Here is a 25,809-nt window from a genome sequence, read left to right as displayed (position 1 = left end):
TCCTTGATAAAGTAATTTGGGTGTAAACCCACTTTGCAAAATTCATGAAATTCAATAGAAATTAAATCTTTGGGCACAAGAATAAAAGAAGTGTTCTTGTTCAAAACCCCACATACCTTAATCTTTGAAATTGGATGAACTTTAGTGCTTGAGACTTTATCCACACTTGAAATAAATAATTCTTGAAGCCCACACTATGAGGAACTTGGTCCTTGAAGAAATTTTGAAGATTTATGGATGATTCTTGGAAGATTTATGTTCTTGATATAACCCTAGATATATTATCTTAAGAGAATTAGAAGAGAAAATGATGGAATTAGGGTTTGGATGGGATTCTCATATTTATAGAGGCCTCCAAGAGATTAGAAAATACCAAAATACCCTTGCAAAAACGTCTCTAAATTGCTAAAAAAAATAGCTGACGACATCCGTGACAGGCCATCACGAAATGTCATCAAAAAAGGGTCGAATTTTATGATTTTCTGCCTAAGGCTGACAACGTCGTTAGAAATATCGTTAGAAATGTGATGACGTCATCAGAAATGTTATCAGAAACGTGACAGGCCGTCAGAAACGTCGTCACCCTTTTTCAGATTGACATGCTGGAGTAAAATGGATATAACTCTTTGCTCAGGTATCGTATTTTGGCAAAATTGGTATCGTTGGAAAGCTAATTTAATTATCTATCTATTGATAGGTCATGAGCTCAAAAATTCCAAGGATAATGAGAGATATTCTAATTTTAAGTTGACTATACCAATATCCTTCCCAAGAATTCAATCGGTAAGGAGTGTTTTGATTCACCTAATCATTAGGATATCTTTAAGGCCTTAATACATACCATCCTTGATCAGAAAACAACCCAAAACATTATAATTTATTTCTCATGAGCTTGATTCATAGTTGCACTATTGGTTAGAGTCTCGGGGTATTACAATATCTCCCCCTTGGAAACATTCGTCCTCGAATGTGGCTAGATAGGCCAAGAACAAGAGAAAATAAGGATGTATAGCTGGAACGACTCACTAAAAGGGCTTACTTCATTCTAAACTTTCGAATACTTCACAAAATGCATGAATCATAGAGAGAATAACCATATAGCTGAATACACTAGATTAGAAGGAAACTGGATTGAGGAAGAATAGTACTTTCGGCTTAATTTGAACTCGCGGAGAAGAGATGAGGGTATTTGATTTGCATATCTGCTTTTTCTTCCCAAGTAGCACCCTCGACTGATTGATTTTGCCACAGAACTTTGACTAAGGAAACTTTCTTATTTCTTAGTCTACGAACTTGATAATCTAGAATTTAAATCGAAACTTCATCATACGAAAGGCTATCATGAATATCAAAACTTTCTAACGGATCAACACTAACAGAATCACCAATGTGCTTCTTGAGCATAGAAACGTGAAAGGATGGACAGCTGACAACTCGGCAGGCAATTTAATCTTGTAAGCTGCTTTTCCAACATGATTCAAAACTCTATAAGGGCTAACGTATCGGGGACTAAGCTTCCCTTTCTTACTAAATCTTTTCACCCCCTTCATGGGTGAAATCTTCAAGTACACCAGATCGTTAACCTCAAACTCAAGAGCTCTTCTTATCACATCTGTATATGACTTCTGACGACTCTGGGCTGTCTTCAACCTTTCCCCAATCAGCTTAACTTTCTCCATAGCCTCAAACATAGCATCAGGTCCACTCACAACAGCTTCACCCACTTCAAACCAACCTATGGGTAATCTACATCGCCTTCCGTATAAAGCCTCAAATGGATCCATTCCAATGCTAGAATGAAAACTTTTGTTGTAAGGAAATTCAATCAATGGCAAATGTTCATCCCAATTTCCTTTGAAATCAAGAACACAGGCCCTCAATATATCCTCCAAGGTCTAGATGGTCCTCTCAGCCTGACCATCGATCCGCGGATGAAAAACAGTGCTAAGATGAACTTGGGTACCAAGACCCTTCTAAAAAGCCCTCCAAAAATAAGAAGTAAATGGAGTACCCCTGGCGGAGATAATAGACAAATAAACTCCATGCAACCTGACTAACTCTCGAATGTACAGCTTAGCATAGTCCTCAGCGGTGAAAGATGCATGCACTGGAAAGAAATGCACGGACTTAGTCAATCTGTCTACAAAGACCCAAATCGAATCATGATGACGTCGAGAAGGAGGTAAACCAGTCACAAAATCCATATTTACTTCCTCTCACTTCTAAGTAGGAATACTAAATTCTTGCATCATTCCACTGGGTCTTTGCTGTTCTATCTTAACCTGTTGGCAAGTTGTACACTTCTATACGAATTTCACTATATCCTTTTTCATACCATTCCACCAATAAATTTCTCACAAATCGCGGTACATCTTGGTAGCAGCGGGATGAATAGAATATCACGCGCCATACGCTTCAGCCATAATTCTCTGCCTTAAATCTTCAACATCAGGCACACATAATCTATTTTGAAATCTCAATACACCATCTCCCCCTTGGGAGAAAACCTCCACCTTTTGGTCTTTAACTGACTCCTTCAGTCTAACCAAACTAGGATCCATATCTTGCTTCTCCTTTACTTTTGAAACTAGAGAAAACTCGAAACTACTCTGGACCCAAATATTACCCTCAGCTGAATCAAGCAATCTAACTCCTAACCTAGCCAGAAGAAGCACCTCACGAGCTAACTTCTTTCTATCTTCCTCGACCTGTGCTACACTACCCATGGACGACCTGCTAAGGGCATCTGCCATTACATTGGCCTTTCCCGGGTGATACAACATATTTATATCATAGTTCTTTAACAATTCTAACCATCTCCACTAACGAAGATTCAAATCTCTCTGAGTAAACACATACTGCAAACTTTTGTGATCCTTAAAGTCATCAACACAAACACTACAAATAGTGTCTCCACATTTTCAAGGAAAAACCACTGCAGTTAACTCGAGGTCATGGGTTAGATAGTTCTTCTCATGCGGTTTCAACTGTCTGGAGGCATAGGATATAAACTTACCTTTCTAATCAACACAAAACCCAACCCAACTCTAGAAGCATCAAAGTACACCACAAAATCATCTATACCATTTGGAAGGGTCAACACAGGGGCCGAAGTGAGTCGAGTCTTCAACTTTTGAAAACTCTTCTCACAAGAGTCAGACCACAGGAATTTAATTTTCTTTTAGATCAACCGAGTCAAAGGAGATGCAATGGAAGAGAAACCCTCAACAAAATAATGGTAGTATCCAACTAGACCCAAGAAACTCCTAATATCAGATGGGGAAATAAGTCTAGGCTAATTTTTCACAGCTTCTATCTTTTGAGGGTCAACTAGAATACCTTCAGAAGAAATAATATAACCCAAAAAAGCAACTGACCTTAGCCAAAATTCGCACTTGCTAAATTTGGAAAATAGTTGATGATCTCTAAGGGTTTGCAAGACTATTCGGAGATGATTTGTATGGTCGTACTCACTTCAAGAGTATACAAGACTATCATCTATGAACACAATAACAAACATATCCAGGTACTGTCTGAACAACCGATTCATGAGGTCCATAAAGGCTGCTGGGGCATTTGTTAGCCCGAAGGACATGAACAAGAACTCAAAATTACCATATCGGGTGCGAAAAGTTATCTTTGGAATATCACACTCCCTAACTTTAAGCTGGTGATAACTGGATCTCAATTCTATTTTTGAGAAATAGTTAGCACCTTGCAGCTGATCAAATAGGTCATCAATTCTAGAAAGAGGGTACTTGTTCTTGACTGTGACCTTGTTAAGCTGATGATAATCAATGCACATCCATAATGAACCATCTTTCTTTCGCACGAACAAAATGGGTGCACCCCAAGGTGATATGCTAGGCCTTATGAAGCCCTCATCTAAAAGATCTTTGAGTTGCTCTTTCAACTCCTTAAGTTCTGCGGGGGCCATACGATATGGAGGAATAGAAATATGCTGCGTGTCGAGGAAATGATCAATCCCAAATTCTATCTCTCTATCGGGATGTACCCCTAGGAGATCTTCTGGAAAAATATCACAAAACTCATTAACAATGTTGATCGACTGAATGGTCGAAGTCTCAAACTTAGTATCTTTAACTCAAACCAAATGATAGATGCAACCCTTGGATATTAATTTTCTAGCTTTAAGATAGGATATGAAATGACTCCTGGGAGATACAAAATTTTTGGACCACTCAAAAGCTGGCTCATTGGGAAATTGAAACTTGACTACATGGCTACGATAGTCTATAGACGTATAACAAGAGTGAAGCCAATCCATACCCAAAATAATATCAAAATCAACCATGTCTAGCTCAATCAAATCTGCAAATATAACTCTGTGAAGGATAGTGACAGGACACTTCTTATATACTTGCTTAGCAACAACAGGTTCACCTACTGGAGTAGAAACTAGAAAAGGCTCAGGAATTTTTTCAGCATTGATCTCAAAATTCACAGACAGTAATGAGTCACATAAAAAAGACTTGATCCAGGGTCCATCAACACATACGCATCAAAATAAAATACATAGAGGTACTAGTAACAACATCTGATGAATCCTCCTGCTCCTGGCAGGGTGGTATAGCATAAAAGAAATTCTGGCGCTGACCACCGGTAGTACTAGATGAGGCACCCTGAGGAGAAGTAGGACGAACCCAAGGGACTGGAGTACTAATAGCCTGACTCTGGGGACGAACATCACGGCTTCCCTGTCTAGCATATGGGCAATCCCTGAATTTGTGGCCCAGCTTACCACAACCAAAACAACCTCTCTACTCAGCCATACACTCTCCAGGATGCGTCCTACCACACTTAGCACATGGGGGATAGTTAGGTCTATTACTCATACTGTCCTAAAACCTAGACATAATAGGTCTATTACCCTGCTCCTACCTAACTCTGGATGTGGGAGTACTAGCTGATGATGGTGCTGGAATAACAGAACAGCTCTGAAACTGAGGGTGGATCCCTCCAGAAAATCTACTCTGACTATACCCCTGCTGCTCTAATCTAACTCTCTTATTCCCTCTCACTCTCTCTCTCTGTTTCACCTTGTCCACTTCAATCTACTGGGCATGTATCATCAATCTAGAAAGATCCATATCCTTATTGAGCATAGCGGACATACACTCTTTCACAACATAACTCGATACGCCAGTTAAAAACTTACTCATACTAGTCCTGGAATCAGTCATCATACCGGGAGCATACTTAGACAACTGGTTAAATTTAAATTTAAGACAATATTCATTAACTATCATAGAGCCTTGTCTCAAGTTCATAAATTCTTCTAGTTTTTCTTCCCCCACCTTCGGGGGAAAGAATCGGTCTAAGAACGCGACCTGGAACAACTGCCAAGTCATGGGAGCAGCATCCTCCCTCTACTCTTCCTCCACAACTCCACCCAAACATAAGCAACATCTTTCAAGTGATAGGAAGTTAGCTCCACACTTTCTTCCTCTGTTACATGCATAATTTGGGTGATTTTTTTCACCTCATCAAGATACATTTGTGGGTCCTCACCCACCCTTGACCTATAAAACTTTGGCGGATTCATCCGCATAAAATCCCAAACTTGAGCTATTGTAGAATTGCCTTCTTACGGAGCTGGAACAGTGGCCTAAATATTGGCCTGAGCATTGGCGGTAACTGCCTGGGCTAGCACCTGAAAACCTACCCAAAATTTGGCATGATTCACCATCTCATTTAAAAGATCATCGGGTTGAGGCCGTTTGTTATTTCTGCGAGCTCTATGAGGAGGAATTTTCTATCATAAGAGAGCACGAATTAATAGCAGAGAGAAACAGTCGTAGGCACAAAAGACTTTTGAATGAAAGAAATGACTTTTCCTAAAAAGTCCCGTAGACTCTTGCTCATAGATGTGGCGCGCTATACACCGATGATTAAGACTCTACGTAACGCGTCTTGTCAGACTCCCTAGGACTCCTCTAAACCTTAGGCTTAGATACCAATCTTGTAACGCCCCAAGATCCCATCCCAAGATGTCACACAATGCTTAAGGGCACACGTGACCTCAAGCTAACCCTCTGAGCCTGTCATCACCTCTATAACTCACTATGACAATAATCAAGCTGTAATAAAGAAGAATAATCATGTCATGAATATACTGGAATACAAAGAAATACTATCCTGTACAATCAAAATACTGAAGTTCTATACATACTGGTACTCCAGTCTGACAAAGCCTCTACTACACAAGACTGAGGAGCTATTGGGACAGATCCCCAACTGACCCATATTGAACTAGAAATAAACAACCATCTACTATCAAGACAAAGATCAGGGACATAGGTCCTCAAACTATAAGGACTCACCAACTGTACGAATGTAGATGGAGGTACTCAAAGATCACTGTCGCTGCTGAGACTAAGAACCTGAACCTACATCACGAGAAAATATAGAACACAAAAGAGTATGGGAATCAGTACTTGGGAATGTACTGAGTATGTGAGGGTGCAGGCAATATTTATATAATATCATAAATGTATAAGAAAATCATGCATGGTGATAATAATAACTCTCTTCACTTGAGTTACCTAAAATATATTTTCCATAAATCATCAATAATAACACATGCTTCATAAATCTCACAAACCGTTGGACTCAACTCAAAATCTTTGACTAATGACTTAGAGTGACTCGGTAACTTATGAAACTTGGACTATTATGGACTTGGGAGTTTCTTTTAACCGACATAAACCATGTGAGCTTACATGGAGTCTAATGTCTTACCCACGTTGGGGAGAGCTGTTCTATCCTTGCCATCGGGGTAGAACCTTAACTTTAGTGATAATTGTCTTAGCCTTTGGCTCTTAATCTTAATCCTACGGTGGCACGTAGTTCTGGAAAAGTAGAATGTGCTGAACCCATACTTTCCACTCGGTGGTAAATATTACTCCCAGACTTAAGCTCAGAACGCGTTAGGAAATCCACCTTAATCAAATCAAGGGTCTATCATGAAGACCAAAACATAAATATATATCTCATTTGTAAATCATAATCAACTTATGGATTCCTAACTCGACTAAATCTCAAAATAATCTTTTTCATCATCAAGTACACTTGCTTATCAAATCATATCAAGTATCAAATCTTCCAGAAAACATCATAGAACTCGTTCTTGACTCTCAACCTCAATATCAATATATATTCAATAGACAAACTTCTCATGGAAAAATATAAATCATGACACTTATCATAAATCACTTAGAAACTTTCATTTCATGATAACAATATACAACTCATGAAATAAATTTTTAATTTAAGAAATAAGACAATGAAGTAGTCATATGTGTTAATCTTGTATAGCTCAAATTCATAAATCCTTGATAAAGTAATTTGGGTGTAAACCCACTTTGCAAAATTCATGAAAATCGATAGAAATTAAATCTTTCGGCACAAGAACGAAAGAAGTGTTCTTGTTCAAAACCCTACATACCTTAATCTTTGAAATTAGATGAACTTTAGTGCTTGAGACTTTATCCACACTTGAAATAAATAATTCTTGAAGCCCACACTATGAGGAACTTGGTCCTTGAAGAAATTTTAAAAATTTATGGATGATTCTTGGAAGATTTATGTTCTTGATATAACCCTAGATATATTATCCCAAGAGAATTGGAAGAGAAAATAATGGAATTAGGGTTTGGATGGGATTCTCATATTTATAGAGGCCTACAAAAGATGGGAAAAGACCAAAATACCCTTGCAAAAATGTGTCTAAATTGCTGAAAAAAATAGCTGACGACATCCATGACAGGCCGTCAGACCCGTGATAGACCGTCACGAAAAGCCGTCATAAAATGGTTGAATTTTATAATTTTCTGCCTAAGGCTGACGATGTCATCAGAAATATCATCAGAAACAGGATGACGTCATCAGAAATGTCGTCAGAAACGTGACAGGCCATCAGAAACGTCGTCACCCTTTTCCAGATTGACATACTGGAGTAAAATGGGTAGAACTCTTTGCTCCAGTATCGGATTTTGGCAAAATTGGTATCGTTGGAAAGCTAATTCAATTATCTATCTATTGATAGGTCATGAAATCAAAAATTTCAAGTATAATAAGATATATTCTCATTTGAAGTTTACTATACCAATATCCTTCCCAAGAATTCAATCGGTAAGGAATGTTTTGATTCACCCAATCATTAGGAAATCTTTAAGGCCTTAGTACACACTATCCTTGATCAGAAAACAACCCAAAATATTATAATTTATTTCTCATGATCTTTATTTATGGTTGCACTATTGATTAGAGTCTCGGGGTATTACAGTACCCGAACTTGGATCTGCACCGGAAGGGTGAAGTAGGAATGAGTATGGTCCACTTGTACTTAGTAGGTATCATAGACCAACTGAGCAAAGTAGAAATTAAAGCATACAAAATACACGCTTAGGGTACATCATCTGCAATAAAAAATATCCCACAACGGTAGCCCACACCACTTGCACTAACAGTTCTACAATATCCACATATTATACAACAATAAACCAAATAGGGACACAAGTATACACCATCTCACATATAAGAGGACAATAGAAAACCATGTATATATAGGAATATCAAGTACAATTAAGGAAGACAGAACAATTAGATAGATATAAGATAATATGGCAAATACAAGTCACAACACAAACACAATAAAGTAAGTGTAATGTATATGATGATGATGATAATGCACGAGGTCGCCGCACAACCTCCATATGTACCCACGGAGGCAAGTCTTTCGATGTGGGATCATGGGGGGTTGGTCAATTCATATACAATTCATATATCAATATCTCCTCCCTGACACATTCCTCGGGGAGGATTATAAAATCCAATGTTTCCAAAAATTTTAGCATTTCTAGTATTTTCAGTAATTCCAGTATTTTCAGTGCACATAAGATATAAATCAAGTATGACAAATAACAATAACAAGTATATACAAAACATACAGCAAACAAGTAAAATTATATGTATGATGTCATGAGGATGATAATGCAATATTCACAATCCATCATAATGAGTATTTTCACAACTAACCACATGAGGTATTTCTATAAACAATCATAATAATACATTTCTATAACCACGTGAGGTCAATAATCACTCATTAATTCCATCATTCATGAATTTTTACATGTTTCATATTCCAACAAGTATGAATATATCACAATATATCAATGGTATCACATTAAGCATTTCAACAACACAATACAATTATTTACATGTATTCAAGGCTATCAATATCACATAGGATCCCATATAATCACACATATCACATAATATCTCAATTTCAATAATTACGTCACATATAGACCCCCACATGGGAACAACACATAAATAGTCATTTTTTATGAATAGTTCTCACCTTTAACATGCATTTTGTACCATCATTTACTACCCAGCCTAGTCTAAAAAAGTTAAGTCATAACCTACCTTGAATTTGGAAATCGATCTGCTAAACTTCCAACCCATGATCTTACATTCCATGAATAATATCAAAATCAACTAAAACCAAGAAATATAAAATCTATGCTTCAAAACAAAGACAACGACACCCATATTGACTACTTTTGGTTCGAGATCAAAATGAACCCCTGAAATGAATTTTTCAAAATAGATATGCAAAATTATAACTTTACTTTAAAAATGTATTTTCGATATTTGTAAGAATCTACAGCTGAAAATTCAAGTCAAATCAATTCAAAAATAAGGTTCAAATTGAATAAAAATCATTTTTAAGCTTTATCGAGTAAAATCTTCAAAATCCATGTTAAAATCAAGAATCGAAGTTATTTTGAAGGTTAAATTGATGAAAAAACTAGTAATTATAAGATTCAAACATTTTTCAAGAGAAATTGAGGTTTAAAATCAAGCCCTAAGATTTTTGGGGTTTTAAGAATTTAATCAAGAAATTGCTAAGAAAAGGGTGAATTCTTACCTTAAATCCGTAAGAAAATCAAGAAATAAATGTTAATATAACTTCCCAAACTTCCACAAACTTCACTTTTAAGTTCTCACACTATTTTAAAGTTTAACTCTCAAGAGGCAAGATGAAAAATGAGCAAAAATGAGCCGAAAAAGTTGCTACAAGGGTTGTTCTTTAGATACTCCAACTTTTTTGAAGAAAAAAAATGGATTCTAAGTCCAAAAATAGTTTTTGACGGGGTGTTCGGGATTTATTTGGAGTACGATATATGCAAACGAACTATACAGCCAGACTAAATTCAATGTTTTTGACGCGTTGTTGAAGTTAGATTTTTAAAAAAATATTATTTTTACAGAGTTGACCTCCGAAACTTGAAATCACAATATTTCAAATCGAGAATCGAAATGAGATTTAACAGCTATAAAATCACACCAAATATGTTACCACCCTAAAATCAATGTTACGGTGTTGCTGGCACAGTTAGATTTTTTATTCGAGATTGTTTTGACCAAATGTTGGTCCCACATTCATATTTTTAATTTTTCAACTTTCCAACCAGCAAGTCGAACTGAGATCGGGTGCATCGGGACCCGAAACAAAGGTCTACCTAGCATAAAATAGATATTTTAGATCTGCTAGCACAGTTTGTTCATTCATTCATTACACGAATCAAAAGGTATTTACATAAGTTCAAAATAAGACACTCGAATCCATAAAAAATCACAATATTGCATAAATGGTATCAAAATACATCGACAACCATGTCAATCACACCCACACCCCAAAAATACCATAATATAACTATAAAGAGGGGTAAAATAGTCAAATCATATAGAAACACACATTTCACATATTTTGTCAAAAAACTGGCCGTTGCAAGCATTGTCACATAAAATAGAACATAGAGTGAGTTAGATGTTTTTCTTTTTCTTTTTTATCTTTGAAAACAGTATCTCATTGACCATTTTTTGTTTTTTCCTTCTTATAGGGGACTCTCAAGATGATGTGACTGAGTTGAAAAGAAAGTAAAGCAGGTTGTGCGAAAATCTTCATCAAGGAATGCCTAGTCAAAGACAAGAAGACAATAGCAGTAGGGAGAATTACTCTTTTAATTCATTGTACCATGGTAGCCTAATCAGAGCAGTATAATAACAGATTGAAAATCAATTTCATTTAATGATCCTCTAAGTTTGAAGCCTCATCAGGGAGCCAGCACAGTGCCAAGGTTCAAAAGACAACAATCATGCCATATCAAGTATAGTTTCAAGAACGGGAACACAAAGAATCAATCATCAGTAGTTGATCCAATCTTGGATTCTCTTCAGATTAGGGAAGGGAAAGAAGTAAAAATAACACTTGCTCTTGGGAATTCAAAACTTTTTGATGTTGGGAACATCGTTGATAAAGAGATGCTCAAAATATTGCAAGAGAACTTGCCTTGGCACATGAAAAACATGCATATTATTGTCGATGTATTGATGGATTTTAGCACAATCAAGAAGTATAAAAATTGGTTGTTGATTCAGGGGAATGACTCAATTGGGAAACAAAGATTGGCTCGAGTGATAGCAAAATCAATATTTGGCTATAATGATTTGCTCGTGTATGAACATGAGAATGAAGGAAAATCATCATCATGTTAAATTGCTACCTAATTACCTTAATATCTAGTATTGAAGCAAAATTAATAATCCATTTAAAATCCAGAAAAATGAGACACATACCACCTAATTATGATAAAATCAGATTTAGATATCCACCAAAATATTATAAATATGGTTTAAATGAATAAAGTACAAAAATACAAAGAACTAAAACAAATTATTTCTAAAAAACGTAAAGAATTAAAAATAAGAATAGAAAGACTACATTATAATATATTTGTCGGAGTTAGTAAAAACTTAATAAATACACAAAAAGATGAAATATCAAAATTATAATCACAAATAGATAGTTTAGAATATATATATCAACATGAACTATTCACAATAAAATGAACAAAGAAGAATTTATAATAGATAAAAAAAAATATATGAAAATCATGAAGAATTAAAAATAAAAATAGTATTTTCTAATCTAGGAAGAAGATATAAGAAAATAGGTGAACATTTATATCTAATGTTAGAAAAAGAAGAACTAAAATTAGAAGATAAATTGACAGCTATGGTAAAAATAGAAAGGGAAAATGAAGAAATAGATAGGAAAAAGGAAATAGAAAAAAAAACAACAAACTATAGAAGAAATACGAAAAATAGAAGAAACTAAAAATAATAGGATTGCTGAATTAGAAAAAGAACTACAAATGTTAAAAGATTTGTATGAACAAAGACAAAAGGAAAAGGAAGAAAAAAATAAAGAATAAAAATTACTAAACGAAATAAATCAATTTAAAGAAAAATTAGAAATAAACAATAAAGAAATAAAAAACAAGGAATTAGAAATAAATAATATAGATGTTGAAGAGACAGATAATTATGATTCAGAAGATAGTGAAACATATACAGAAATATTAACAAATACAAAAAATTTAGAAATCAATGAAAAACAAGAAGAAATTAATGAAGAAAACTTAGAAAATATCAACACAGAAATAAATACTCTTGATAAAAAAAAAGATGAAAATATAATACCTAGAACATCAGAAATAAGAAAACCTACATATTATAAGAATAAGTTTAAAAGATATAATCTAAAGAATGAATATGACAAATGGACACCAAAACAAATAGTTAATAAAAATTATAACTTTTTAGACTTAGACTGTGTAATAGATACAGAAAAAACAATACAATTATGGATATGATATATGACAAAACAATTATTAGATACTAATTTAAACATAAAAGATGCACCAGAATATATAGAAAAAACACTAAAAGGAACAGTGAAATTATGGTTTTCAAATTTAACTGAAAATAGCAAGAAGGTATTAAGAACTAATAAACCTATAGAAAGAACATCAACAACAACAACTAAACTAACACCTATAGAATTATTAAAAAAATATGAAACAGCTATAAAAGATGAATTTGGTAGTATGACAACAATAGAAGAAGAACAAGATGAAGAAAAAGATACAAATAGGAATTTAATGTTAAAATTAGCAATATGTAATATGTGTTATATAGATGAATATACTTGCGCATTTAAAGAATGTTATTATAAAGGAGCATATAATATAGAAGAAAGTAAAGAAATAAGAAAATTATATTTTAATAAATTACCCGAACCATTTAGTTCAAAGATAATAAAGAGTTGGGAAGAGCAAAAATAGTAGATACTCTAGGAGCAAGAATAAAATTTTTACAACAATGGTATAGAAACTTATGTGAAAAATATAGAAAAGAATTAAAAATGGAAAAAACATTGATAAGAAATTTAGCATGTTGCAAAGATAAAATAGCACCCCAATTCGGATGTGAAGAAAGATATTATAAGAAAAGAAAAAGACATAAGAAATATAAGAAATATAAAAAATCAAAATATAAATATAAGAAACCAAGAAAAAGATATTATGTAAAAAATATAAATACAAAAGACCATATAGAAAAAAGAAATCTATAAAAGAATGTATTTGTTATAATTGTGGAAAATTAGGAAATTTAGCTAGAGATTGTAAATTATCTAAAAATCCAAAAAAATAAACAAATATCAGAAATAAAAATAGAAAATACAGAATATATGCAGATAGATTATATAGATTATGAATTAGAAAGTGAGGATAGTATATATGAAATTTCAGAAAATGAAACAGATAATGAAATAAATATTGAAATAGATGAATCAAATGACTGAAGAAGATATAAAAATAATAACAAAGGAAAAATATTTAAATGATGAAGGAACAGAACAAAAAATAATATTTGACAGTAACATATTTGATGAAATAAAAGGAAAAGAATTAGTCTTAAGTGTAAAAAAAATATTTAAAATACCAACAATAAGAAACCTATTTACTAAGAAAAAAGAAGAATATTATGTAGTATGCCAAAAGGAACATGTAATAGACTGTAGATATGCAAAAGGTAAAGCTAGTATACCACTATAAACAAAAAGAATAATTAATAAAAAGATAAATGACATAAAAAGTAGAAACCCAATAAAATATGTACACCTTTGAGGTACAGAGATATTAATAAAAACATGTTTTAGAGAAGGAATAGATACACCAATAGAATTATATTTAGCAGATGATAGAATTATAAAACCTGTAGAAAAAAGCATAATAACTGCCATAAAAGGAAATTTAATATACCAAAAATTTAAATTTATAATAAGTGTAAATTATTCAGTAGCAGTAACAGATAAAAATATAGATAAATCATTAGTATTATATTGGAAAATATCAGGAATAGAATTAACCCCAGGAAGTAAAATATTTATAGCACGATACAAAAATTTATATGTATTAACAACAAAACATAAAATAATAGAAAAAAATAAGATTAACAAAATACGAATAGAAAGTCCATTCGAACAAATTATAAAAATAATAGATTATAATGATTATAGCTATAGAGACATAGATATAGAAGAAAATTTAGAAATAGTAAATGATAGAATAAGTACAACGAAAAGAATAGCTGATGAAAAACTAGAATCATCAAGCTCATCAAAAAGAACAAGTTATGAAATAAATTCAACAAATAATTTAAACCAATATTACATAACAGGAAAGGTAAATGAAAAAGAATATTTAATACTCTTAAATACAGGACAAGAAGAAAATTATATAGCAAAATATCTAGTAAAAAATAAAGAAATAAAAACTGATAATGATATATGCCCAGACCTACCAAGAAGTTTAATAAATAGTAAAAATATAGCAAAAAAAGAAATAATAATAGGAATTAGAAAAATAAAAATAGAATTTGAAGTAAAGGAAGAAATGCAAAAAAGCAGACATAATATTAGGAATAAAATGGCTAGAACAAGTAAAACCATATAATATAGAACATACACAATTAACCTTAACATATAACCGAGACAAATTATTCTTAAGAAGAGCCTTAACATAAAATGAAAATATATTTATTAATGAAGATAGTAGTAGAAGGATATTACAGTAGATATTATACGCCTATGATAGATACAAGAGTAGAAGCTAATTTATGTAGATATAATTGCTTACCAGAAAGCAAATGGAATAAATTAAAAACACCAATAATAGTTAAAGGACTTAATAATGAAGGAAACTTAATTACTTATAAAGCTAGGAATGTAAAAATACAAGTATGGGATAAGATATTAACAATAGAAGAAATTTATAATTATGAACTAACATCAAAAGATATACTTTTAGGAATGTCGTTTTTAGATAAATTAAACCCACATATAATAACTAGAATAGATTGGTGGTTTAGAACACCATGTAAACAGAAAGTAAGAGCAAAAAGAGTTAATAAGAAAGAAAACTGATTGGATAAAAAGAAGTGAAAAAATTACACAAAAGTTAGAAAATATAAAAAATACTGAAGATACAATAGAACTAGTTATATTTTCGATAAATAAAACAAAAATAACTATATTTTTAATAAATAAGATAGAAATAATTAAGAAATAATTAGAACAATTATATAGTGAAGATCCATTAAAAGGATGGGAAAACATAAAACTACTATAAAAATTGAATTAATAGATTAAAATAGCATAATAACCCAGAAACCATTAACATATAATTTTGACGATTTAAAAGAATTTAAAATGCATATAGATGAATTATTAGAAAAATAATATATACAAAAAAGTAATATTAAACATAATAGTCCAGCATTTATAGTAAATAAACATAGTGAACAAAAAAAAAGAAAAAAGTAGAATGGTTATTGACTATAGAAATTTAAATGTAAAAACTATGACATATAATTATCCAATACCAAATAAGATATTAAAAATAAGACAAATACAAGGATATAATTATTTTAGTAAATTCGATTGTAAATCGGAATTTTACCATTTAAAGTTAGAAGAAGAATCTAAAGAATTAACTGCATTTACGGTAACACAAGGATTTTATGAATGAAACGTATTACCATTTGGATATAAAAATGCACCAGGTAGATATCAACATTTTATGGATAGTCATTTTAAACAATTATCTAATTGTATAGTATACATAGATGATATATTATTATATACAAAAACTAAAGAGGAACATTTAAAATTATTAGGACAATTTACAGATATAATAGAAAAATCGAGAATAAGTCTAAGCGAAAAAAAGCTGAAAATATGAAAAATCAAATAGAATTTTTAGGAATACAAATAGATAAGAGTGGAGTAAAAATGCAACAACATATAGTACAAAAAATAATAAATTCGAAAGAAGAATTAGATACAAAAAAAAATTACAATCATTTTTAGGATTAGTAAACCAAGTAAGAGAATATATTCCAAAATTAGCAGAAACTTTAAAATCACTACAGAAAAAATTAAAAAAGGATGTAGAATATAACTATAATGAAGAAAATAAAAAACAAGTTCAGAAAATAAAATTACTTTGTAAAGAATTACCAAAACTACAATTTCCAGATGAAAATAGAAAATTTATATATATAGTAGAAGCAGATGCTAGTGAATGTAGTTATGGAGGAGTACTTAAATACCGATATGAAGCAGAAAAATTAGAATACCATTGCAGATACTACTCAGGTACGTTCAATGAAATAGAAATAAAATGGGAAATAAATAGGAAAGAATTATGTTTATTATATAAATGTTTGTTAGCATTTGAGCCATATATTGTACATAACAAGTTTATTGTACGAACAGATAAACACAGGTACGCTGGTGGTTAACAAAAAAAATACAAAATTCAGTTACAACAAAAGAGATTCGGAGATTAGTCTTAAATATATTAAATTTCACATTTATAATTGAAGTAATTAGTACTAACAAAAATGTTATTGCAGATTACATATCAAGACAAAGCTACACAGACTGATATAATAGAAGAGGATACTCTAGAAAAAATACTCAACACCCTAACTACGCTTTCAATAAAAGTGGACAGTATGAGTAATGAGATAAAAAAGCTAAAGACTAATGAAGATAAACTGAAGTCTATAGCTACAAATCAGCTAACTCAGCAGTGTGCAGAGCTATGTCAATCGGAAGATATTAAAGTTCCAGAGCTAGAAGGAAACGATGGGACACTCCATAAAACCCATAACGCTTATCAATCTACTTCTGCAGGTACAAGCAGAGGAGTTAGTAGACAAAGATATCAGAACATGAATATGAATAAGATATTTGAGAAACCATTTATACCAAAAACACAAAAAGACCCCTTATTCATACCCCCATAAATTACCACATACCGAGATAGTCTGAACCAAGATAAAAAAGTTTACAACTATACAGCCCAAAAATACATAGAAAATATCTACAGAGTACAAACTTTCCTAAACCTTAACCCCAGAGCTACAAATATCAAAGAACCAAACACAAATTATATAACCCAAAAATTACAAGGTTACAACAAGTTAATTGCACTACCCAAAACCAACCCAAGCTTAATAAAAACTTGTTTTGACTATGGATTATTAAATACCATATACACCCAAGACGGAAAAGAACTAACAGTTATGGAAGAATTACATAAAATATTCACCACTTATAAAAGAATAACCAAAGGAAATCTATTTTATATAAAGTGTTATACTGCACCAGCAGAGATATTATACGACGAAATAAAATCAGTTATACAAGTTGTAAAAATAGGATTAACCAGAGATATGATTATACCGGAAGATATTATGCAACAGCCAGGAATACCCAAAATTGAGATACCTGATTTCTACGCAAATAAACGACTTATTGGACTAGCTACAATTATTCAAGAATTAGCAAATAATTATACCAATAGAAATCCAATATGGAGCTATTATTCAAGAGACCATCGGATGATTTATTCAAATTCGAAAGAACTACGACAAGCAGATATGGAAGATGTTAGGCAATGGATAATGACATTACTTAACCCAGAAAAACAATCTACTGCAAGAGCAATTAAGAGAGGATTTATTTCAGATGAATTATTGACAAGATATTGCAAGATAATTGGACACAAATATCCAGACCATCAATGTTCGAGATGTAATGGAGAAGATAATATTATCCCAGAAGTCCACCTAGAATAAAAGAATCAAGAAGATAAGCATGCCAGCTGGAAGATACAAGATAAGAAGCAATAATGGAGATATGAAAAAGCAGCAGATACGACAACGAAAAGATATCAACGGAGTAATAATAGAATATAGGCTAGATTTTTAAACTTTTAGCCTTTTTAGCCCTTTTTAGCCTTTTTAGACTTTTTGACTATGACATTAATAATTCTTGTCTCATTAGGAGACTTTTTTAGACTAATTTTAGAAAACGTGAAAGAAATATGAATACTCTTGTAAAGATTCAGTCTATAAATAAGATGAACCGGAGGCATTGCAAAGCAAGCTTTCATGTGTTGAAGCAAAAACTCTCTCTTGTCCACAACAAATACTTTGCTTAGTTATTAAAAAAATAGATTTATTTCAATGGAAAAAACTATGGAGGAGCAAAACTTAGAAATATCAAACCTATCCGAACAGGTATATTTATTTATAATTATGAATAGCTAAATTCATAATTCCCAAAAATCATGGTATGATAAAATAAATTCATGTTAGTTACTTTATAGTAGAATTATTCGAAGAATAATATGTTAAGAAGTTTATTAGCAAAGTGAAAACGGAGAAAAATTCCTAAGAATTATGTTATCCTAAAGGTGAAACCAATGAGGCAAGAAGCCGTGGTGGGGAGTAACCAGAGTAAAGGCGCTGTTTAAGGGAAAAGTATCCAAATTACCATGCTAATAGTGATCGGAGAACATGTTATTTAAGAATAATCTAGTATATAGTAATCTAAGATAACCATATTTTGTTATGTACATGATTGAAGGGAATATTTTGAAAATAGCAATTTTATGAAAATAAATAATTATTTATCTGATATAATGGTAGATAAATTTAAAATACTTATTTTGTGTGCACTTAAGGATATAAAAGTAGTAGATATAAGAAAAATCTTATTAGAAAAAGCATTTGGTAAATATTATATGACTAGAATAAATTACATACCATACCTACCTAACTACTCTTACAAATACTTACCATGATAAATTACATATATCTAAAATTTTTGGAAAAAGATATGAGAAACATACAATTAATAGAAAAACAGATGCAAGTAAATATAGACAAATACATAAAAACTAAAGATATAAAATATATAGAATTTCTTAATGAAAATATGCAAGAACTACTAAGACTAAAACAAACAACTACAAATATTATAATAAAATATTTAGTCAATTTTAAATGATAGATAATCTTAAAGTCCTAATCTTATATATACTTAGAGATATAGAAATTATAGACATAAAGAAAATAATATAGGAAAAATTACAAGATTATGAAGAGGAAGAATTATTAAACAGTATAGAAAACTTACACATATATTATGAATATCAATATTACTTAGATTCAGATGGATATTATTCAGAATAAATAAATGTTAGAATATATAAAAAAAATTAGAGAAAGGCAAAATTGGATATATGAAGAAGTTAATTACAGAAATCAACTTGAAATAGAAAAAAGACAACTAGAAGAAAAATTACTTAAAATGAAATTAACCTTAGATGCAGATAATGATTTATTTAATACATACGAAAAATTATTTAATACAGATAGAAAATTACCTATACATGAACAACAAATACTAGTTAATCAGATAAAGAACATAAACCTACACATTGAATATAGCAAAGTCAGAATAAAATACTACATAGAAATTGCTAAAATTTCAATAGGATAATAAACTATACAAATTAATGAATACATCTTACGAAAAGAATAAATCATTAAAAGATATTGAAGCTAAATTTAAGAAATATCCACGCACAAAGAAAAATAGATTCATTATACATATAATAGATCTATTTTACAAGTTGGTTATCTGCACCCCCTACTAATGTTATACATATAATAGATTTATTTCATAAGTTAGTTATCCGCATAGATCCGCACCCCCTACTAATGGTATCAAAACGCAGTTATTTAAAAAATACAGCAGTAGCATATATGTTTGAATTTAGATTGGATTGAATTAATTATGAGAAGACCATTTAAAAACAGAGAAGCTTTTAGAAAAATTAAAGAATCTTTAATTAGTGATTATTCAAAATATATAAGTCTAAATAAAATAAAAGAAAACACACAAGATATTGAAACAAAATTTAAGAAATATCCACGCACAAAGAAAAATAGATTCATTATACATATAATAAATCTATTTCATAAGTTAGTTATCCGCATAGATCCGCACCCCCCTACTAATAGTTTGTTTTCCTAGTGGAAGATGTTGATTTTGTTGATCTTGAGTTGTTGAAATTTCTTATAGCTGCCTATGAAAATGGGAGCTTTACTAGCCATTTATGCATTTTAGCAAGGACTAGTGATGCAATCCATTGTAATGATGGAAGAGAGTACAACATAGTCTGTAATCCAGATGAAACTGGTGCTAAGTGAAACGACTCTGAATCCTGAATCAATATTTATTTATCATAAGAGAAAAACCGATGGGGAATTATCTTTACCTAACAAGACTAAGAGTCCAAGAAACAATGTGATGGATGATTTCTCCTCAATTGCTACTCAAAATGGGAAGATAAAGAAGGAATTCACAAGGCAATTGAGCACAAACACCCTTGATCTTAACATCACAACAGGTGTGCTCGGTGAAGAGGATGAGGATGATGAAAATGAAGCTAAAACTGAGGATTTTAGCCCATTTCAAGTGACTTGACTCGGGATACAACCAACGATGAACATCACCAAAACAACAATCCACTACTTGTTTTTTTTTTTACCTCATCAACCCCCCCTTTAAGCGTGATTCTTCTCAAGATAAATAAATGAGAGAGGTGTTCATGTACAAGATAGAAGGTCATTGGAGGAAGTATGAGAAAGTAAAATACTAGAGAGTTTTTAATTAGAGGAAATGGTGTTGGAGAAAGTATTTGAGGGGTGTGGTTATTTTCTCAACAACTTGTTTGATGAATGGATAAAAGACCTTTTTCAAACGAGTTTGCGAATGATTGAAGAGAAAGAGAATATGAGGATCAAGCTTTGTGAGGTGGCGGGATTTAACTATGAGAATGGCTTCAAAGGTTCATGTCTTTCAATAGAGGTTCATGTAATTTGTTTTTTCCTAATCTATGCTACATATATAGAATTTAAAGAGAACTGAAATTTTTAAATTACTATTCCCTTCGTTTCAAAAAGAAGAACCTACTTTGACTTGGCACAAAGTTTAAGAAAATAAAAAAGACTTTTGAATCTTATGGCCTTAAATTAAAGTTATGTCAAATGTACCAAAATGCCCTTTAATCTTATGATTCTAAACATCTCAAATGAAAAGTTGAAATTAAAGTATTTCCATAAAAGGAAAGAGGTCATTCTTTTTTAAACGGACTAAAAAAAAAAGTAGATCATTTTTTTTAAACGGAGGGGGTACTATATTAGAAATGAGCTAATATAGTTATTTGATTTTATCTATTCACAACTCAATTCTCTACGGTAATGGCATATGTTTACAAAATCAAGATTAAAGCTGTAGAAATACAGATTTGTTCAAACACCCACAAGAATCCTCCAAAAAAGAAAGATAGAGAAAAAAATATGAATGTCAGATCAAGCTTCTCTGAAGTGCAAATCGAAACAGGAAAAAGACAAACCAGTAAAATGAAAATTGAACATAAAGAGATTATTCTTATAATTTCCACCATCAAAATTGCTATGAAAGAAAAGGAGGAAACCAATAGAAGAAGTCATACCTTAAGTTGCTCCGTCGACAGTAATCTCTGGTGACAGCAAGAAGAGGAAAAGCCACTGATCTACAAAGTAGTACATAGTACATAAAAAGAGTAGTACAATTATACAAACACTTGATTTCCTACCATATTTACACTTACTGCTCTATTTTAATTTGAACAAACACGTATTGAGCAACATTTAAAAGACAAAAATAACCATATTTTGAAATTTATAGACATTTAGCAAATAATACTTTCTATACCATTTTAAAGTAATATCTATTACTCTGTTTCAATTATGTGGGATGCATCAAATCTAGAGAGTCAGTCGAATAAGTTATATATGATTTTAAATATTTTAAGATGTAAATTATTATAATTTATAATACTTTTAAGGTTATTTTGATATAATATATCTACTTCTTATCAAAAATAGTCCTCTGTTTCTACCAAAATGGGGAAAAAATTGTTATCTTTTCCTATTTTGCATTCGTTCACATCGCACAAGAATTTTTTCTTTATGTTATTTAAATATTTTATATTTAAATTTAGTATAACTCTATTCATTTCATTTGATCTTTTTATTTTCTTCTTTCATTCGTTTTAAGGCTCTTAATATTATTTTGTAATTTCTTAATTTAATTCTTCAAATGGCATATTTAAAATTATAAGATTAAAAGACCTTTTAGCATATTTATATTTTTTATATATATTTAATTTAAAATCATAATATTTTAAAATTATTTTTTTTATTTTTTAAAATTTTATATAAATCACAATCAGATAAACAAATCAATACAAAGAAATTATTTTTATATTGCTTATAATAGCATGAAAAACTGAAATGCTAGCAATTTTTATTAGGGGTGTACAAAAATTAAACTGACCAATAAATTGAATCGATGAAAAATATTATTGATTTATTATTTTCGGGTTATTGAGTTAATGGTTTTTTAATAGTTTTATAAAAAAATTTATTGAGTTATTGATTCGATTTTGATTTTTTCTTATTGGGTTATTGGGTAAACCGATAACCCAATAAGAATATACTAAATTACTACTTTACCCTACTTATATATATATATATATATATATATATATATATATATACACACACACATACATATATTACTTATTATATATTTATCTAATTTCTCTTAATTTCTACAAAGATATTCACTTTTCTGGAAACCTACGACCCGATAAAGTTAAAGCTTTTCAATTTTATCTTTGGTAAACTGACGACGAGGGTTTGCAATGACGATAGTGTTGGGTTCAATTGGTATGAATGAAAAATGGAGGAACACAACCCTTTAAGAAAAAGACACACTGTTTCGGAAAAAGGGTGACTGTTCGGTCAGTTGTGATTGTTCAGAAAAGACATGTTATTTCGGAATAGACAGACATGACTATTTGAAAATGATACACCTTTTTGATGAATCATTGCCTCCTTTCCGAAGAGACACTTCATGGCTATATAAACCTGCATTTTTTCCACAGGTTTAGGATGAAAATTTCTAAATTAAAAAAACACTTCTTGTCTTCTGAAAAACTCTGTGTGATCATCTCCCGTTGAGTGAGTTCAAAGAAAACCAAAACATTTGAGGTACCGCTACATTCTGATTGTGAAGCAATTTTATCTTGGGAGGAAAATTTTGCAACCTCGGGTACTTGAGGGAAATTATTTGCTTAAGGACATTCTGTGGATTCGGAGGACTTGACTTATTCTGCTTCATCTGTTTTCTTCAAAATAAAATAACACACTTCTTTGATACTTCATATTGAACTTGTGTTGAAGGTATTGAAAAAATTCATAAGTGTTCTTAATTTAATCTTGAACTTGTGTTGAAAGTGTTTTGACATAATACAGATTGTGTACCCGAAACAACAGTTTTAAGAAAATAATTGAAAAAAAAAATTTTGCTTGTTTGGTGAAATTTTCTTTTCACTAAAGTTTCTTTTTTCATAATCTGTATTGTTTGGTTTCTGGAGATTAAATCTTTAACTTTTCTACTCCGTTTGAACTTAACAAGTGATTTGAAGAAATAAAATCTTCATCACAAGTTAAAGACATTCGATTAACGATTGAAAGATATAAAAACTTCATTGTTGAACTAGAAACAAGTAGTGTTTATAAGTTGCTACGATCTTGTGATAAGTATAATTTTATACTAAAGTTGACTGTCTTTTTATGATAGGAAAAAATGACTACAAACGGTCATGTTGAAGGTGTGAAAAGTGTGGCAGCAACAAGTGTTTCCACAACCAGTTGCACAAATGCACCACCCGCAATGGTATTAGCGAAAAAACCTAAAAAAAATTCTGGAGTTGATTTCAAGAGATGACAACAAAAGATGTTCTTTTATTTAACAACCTTATGTCTTCAAGGGTTTATTCCAGAAGATGCTCCAGAAGTGCCCGAAAGAACTTCGAACCAGGAGTGATTCGTTGTAACAGAGGCGTGGAAATATTCTGATTTCCCATGTAGGAATTACATCCTAAGCAGCCTCCAAGATGACTTATACAATATCTACATCGTAATTAAGACATCTAAAGAATTGTTGAATGTGTTTGAAAAGAAATATAAGACTGAGGATGCTGGAACCAATAAGTTCTATATTGCACGATTCCTTCAGTACAAAATGATTGATAGCAAGACTGTCGTTTCTCAAGTACATGAGTTGCAAGTCATCATCCACGATCTCCTTGTAGAATGTATAAATTTAATCAATACCTTATTTGAACATGTTAAAAATATTCTTAATGTTCATATAAAATTTATTGTAGGTTTGATTGTGAATGAGGCATTTCAAGTAGATGCGATAATTAATAAGTTGCCACATTTGTGGAAGGACTTCAAGAATTAATTGAAACACAAATGAAAGCAGATAATAGTTGAAGACCTTATTACGAGACTGCGTATTGAAGAAGACAATAAATCCATGGAGAGGAGGTCTAAAGGAAATTCTACAATAAATGGAGCTAATATTATAGAAGATGACCCCAATAACTCAAAGAAGCAGAAGAAAGCTGGATAATAAAGCAATCAGCCTAAGAAGAAATTCAAAGGGAAATTCTTTAATTGTATCAAGATTGGCCACAAGTCCACACATTGTCGTGCCCTAAAGAAAGGTAAAAAGAAGGATCAAGAAAATATGGTTGAATCCAAGAACGAAATGGACGATCTATGTGTCATGCTTTTGGAATGTAACTTGGTGGAAAATCCTCGAGAATAGTGGATGGATTCTAGTGCCACCCGCCGTGTTTGTGCAAATAAAGAGTTTTTTGCTGTGTTCGCTCTGGCTCAAGGCGAAGAGAATATTTACATTGCAAACTCCGCAACTGTAAAAGTTGAAGAAATAGGAAAGTTTTCCTGAAAATGACATCAGGAAAATTGTTGACTCTTAACAATGTCCTGTATGTATCGGAGTTAAGAAAGAACTTGAGAGTTATGTATCACTCTTTGATAAAAATGAATTCAAATGTGTATTTTTTTTTGGAAAATACTTAGTAAAAAAAAAGTATACGTAGGAAAAGGCTACCTCACTGAGGGCCTATTTAAGATGAATGCTGAAATCAATAAAAGTTTTGTTTCTTCTTACTTGCTTGAGTCTAATGATTTGTGGCATAAACGATTAGGACATGTTAATTATAAAACTTTTCGAAGGATAATTAATTTAAAAGTTTTGCCAAACTTCAAGTGCAATAAATTAAAATTTCAAACGTGTGTGGAATCAAAGTATGCTAAGCATCTGTATAAGTCCGTTGAAAGGAATTTCAATCCCTTAGACTTAATCCACATTGATATTTGGGATATAAAGTCAACACCATCTCATTGTGGGAAAAAATATTTTATAACTTTTATTGACAATTGAACTAGGTACTGTTATGTCTATTTGCTAAACAGTAAGGATGAAAGAATAGATGCGTTTAGACAATATAAAACAAAAGTTGAAAATCAGTTAGAGAAAAAGATCAAAACGATAAGAAGTGATAGGGGTGGAAAATA

At 31.3% G+C, this 25,809-nt stretch overlaps 1 pseudogene; it reads left to right on the top strand.

Annotated features, from left to right (window-relative positions):
* The window catches only part of LOC124899510, a 68,253-nt pseudogene extending 43,415 nt beyond the window's left edge, over positions 1-24,838 (top strand).
* Positions 24,839-25,809: the final 971 nt, after the last annotated feature.

This window comes from Capsicum annuum, chromosome 6 (assembly GCF_002878395.1).
Source record: "Capsicum annuum cultivar UCD-10X-F1 chromosome 6, UCD10Xv1.1, whole genome shotgun sequence".
Lineage (NCBI taxonomy): Eukaryota > Viridiplantae > Streptophyta > Magnoliopsida > Solanales > Solanaceae > Capsicum > Capsicum annuum.
The sequence above is the reverse complement of the archived record's forward strand: the minus strand, read 5'-3'. Positions and strand labels throughout refer to the sequence as shown.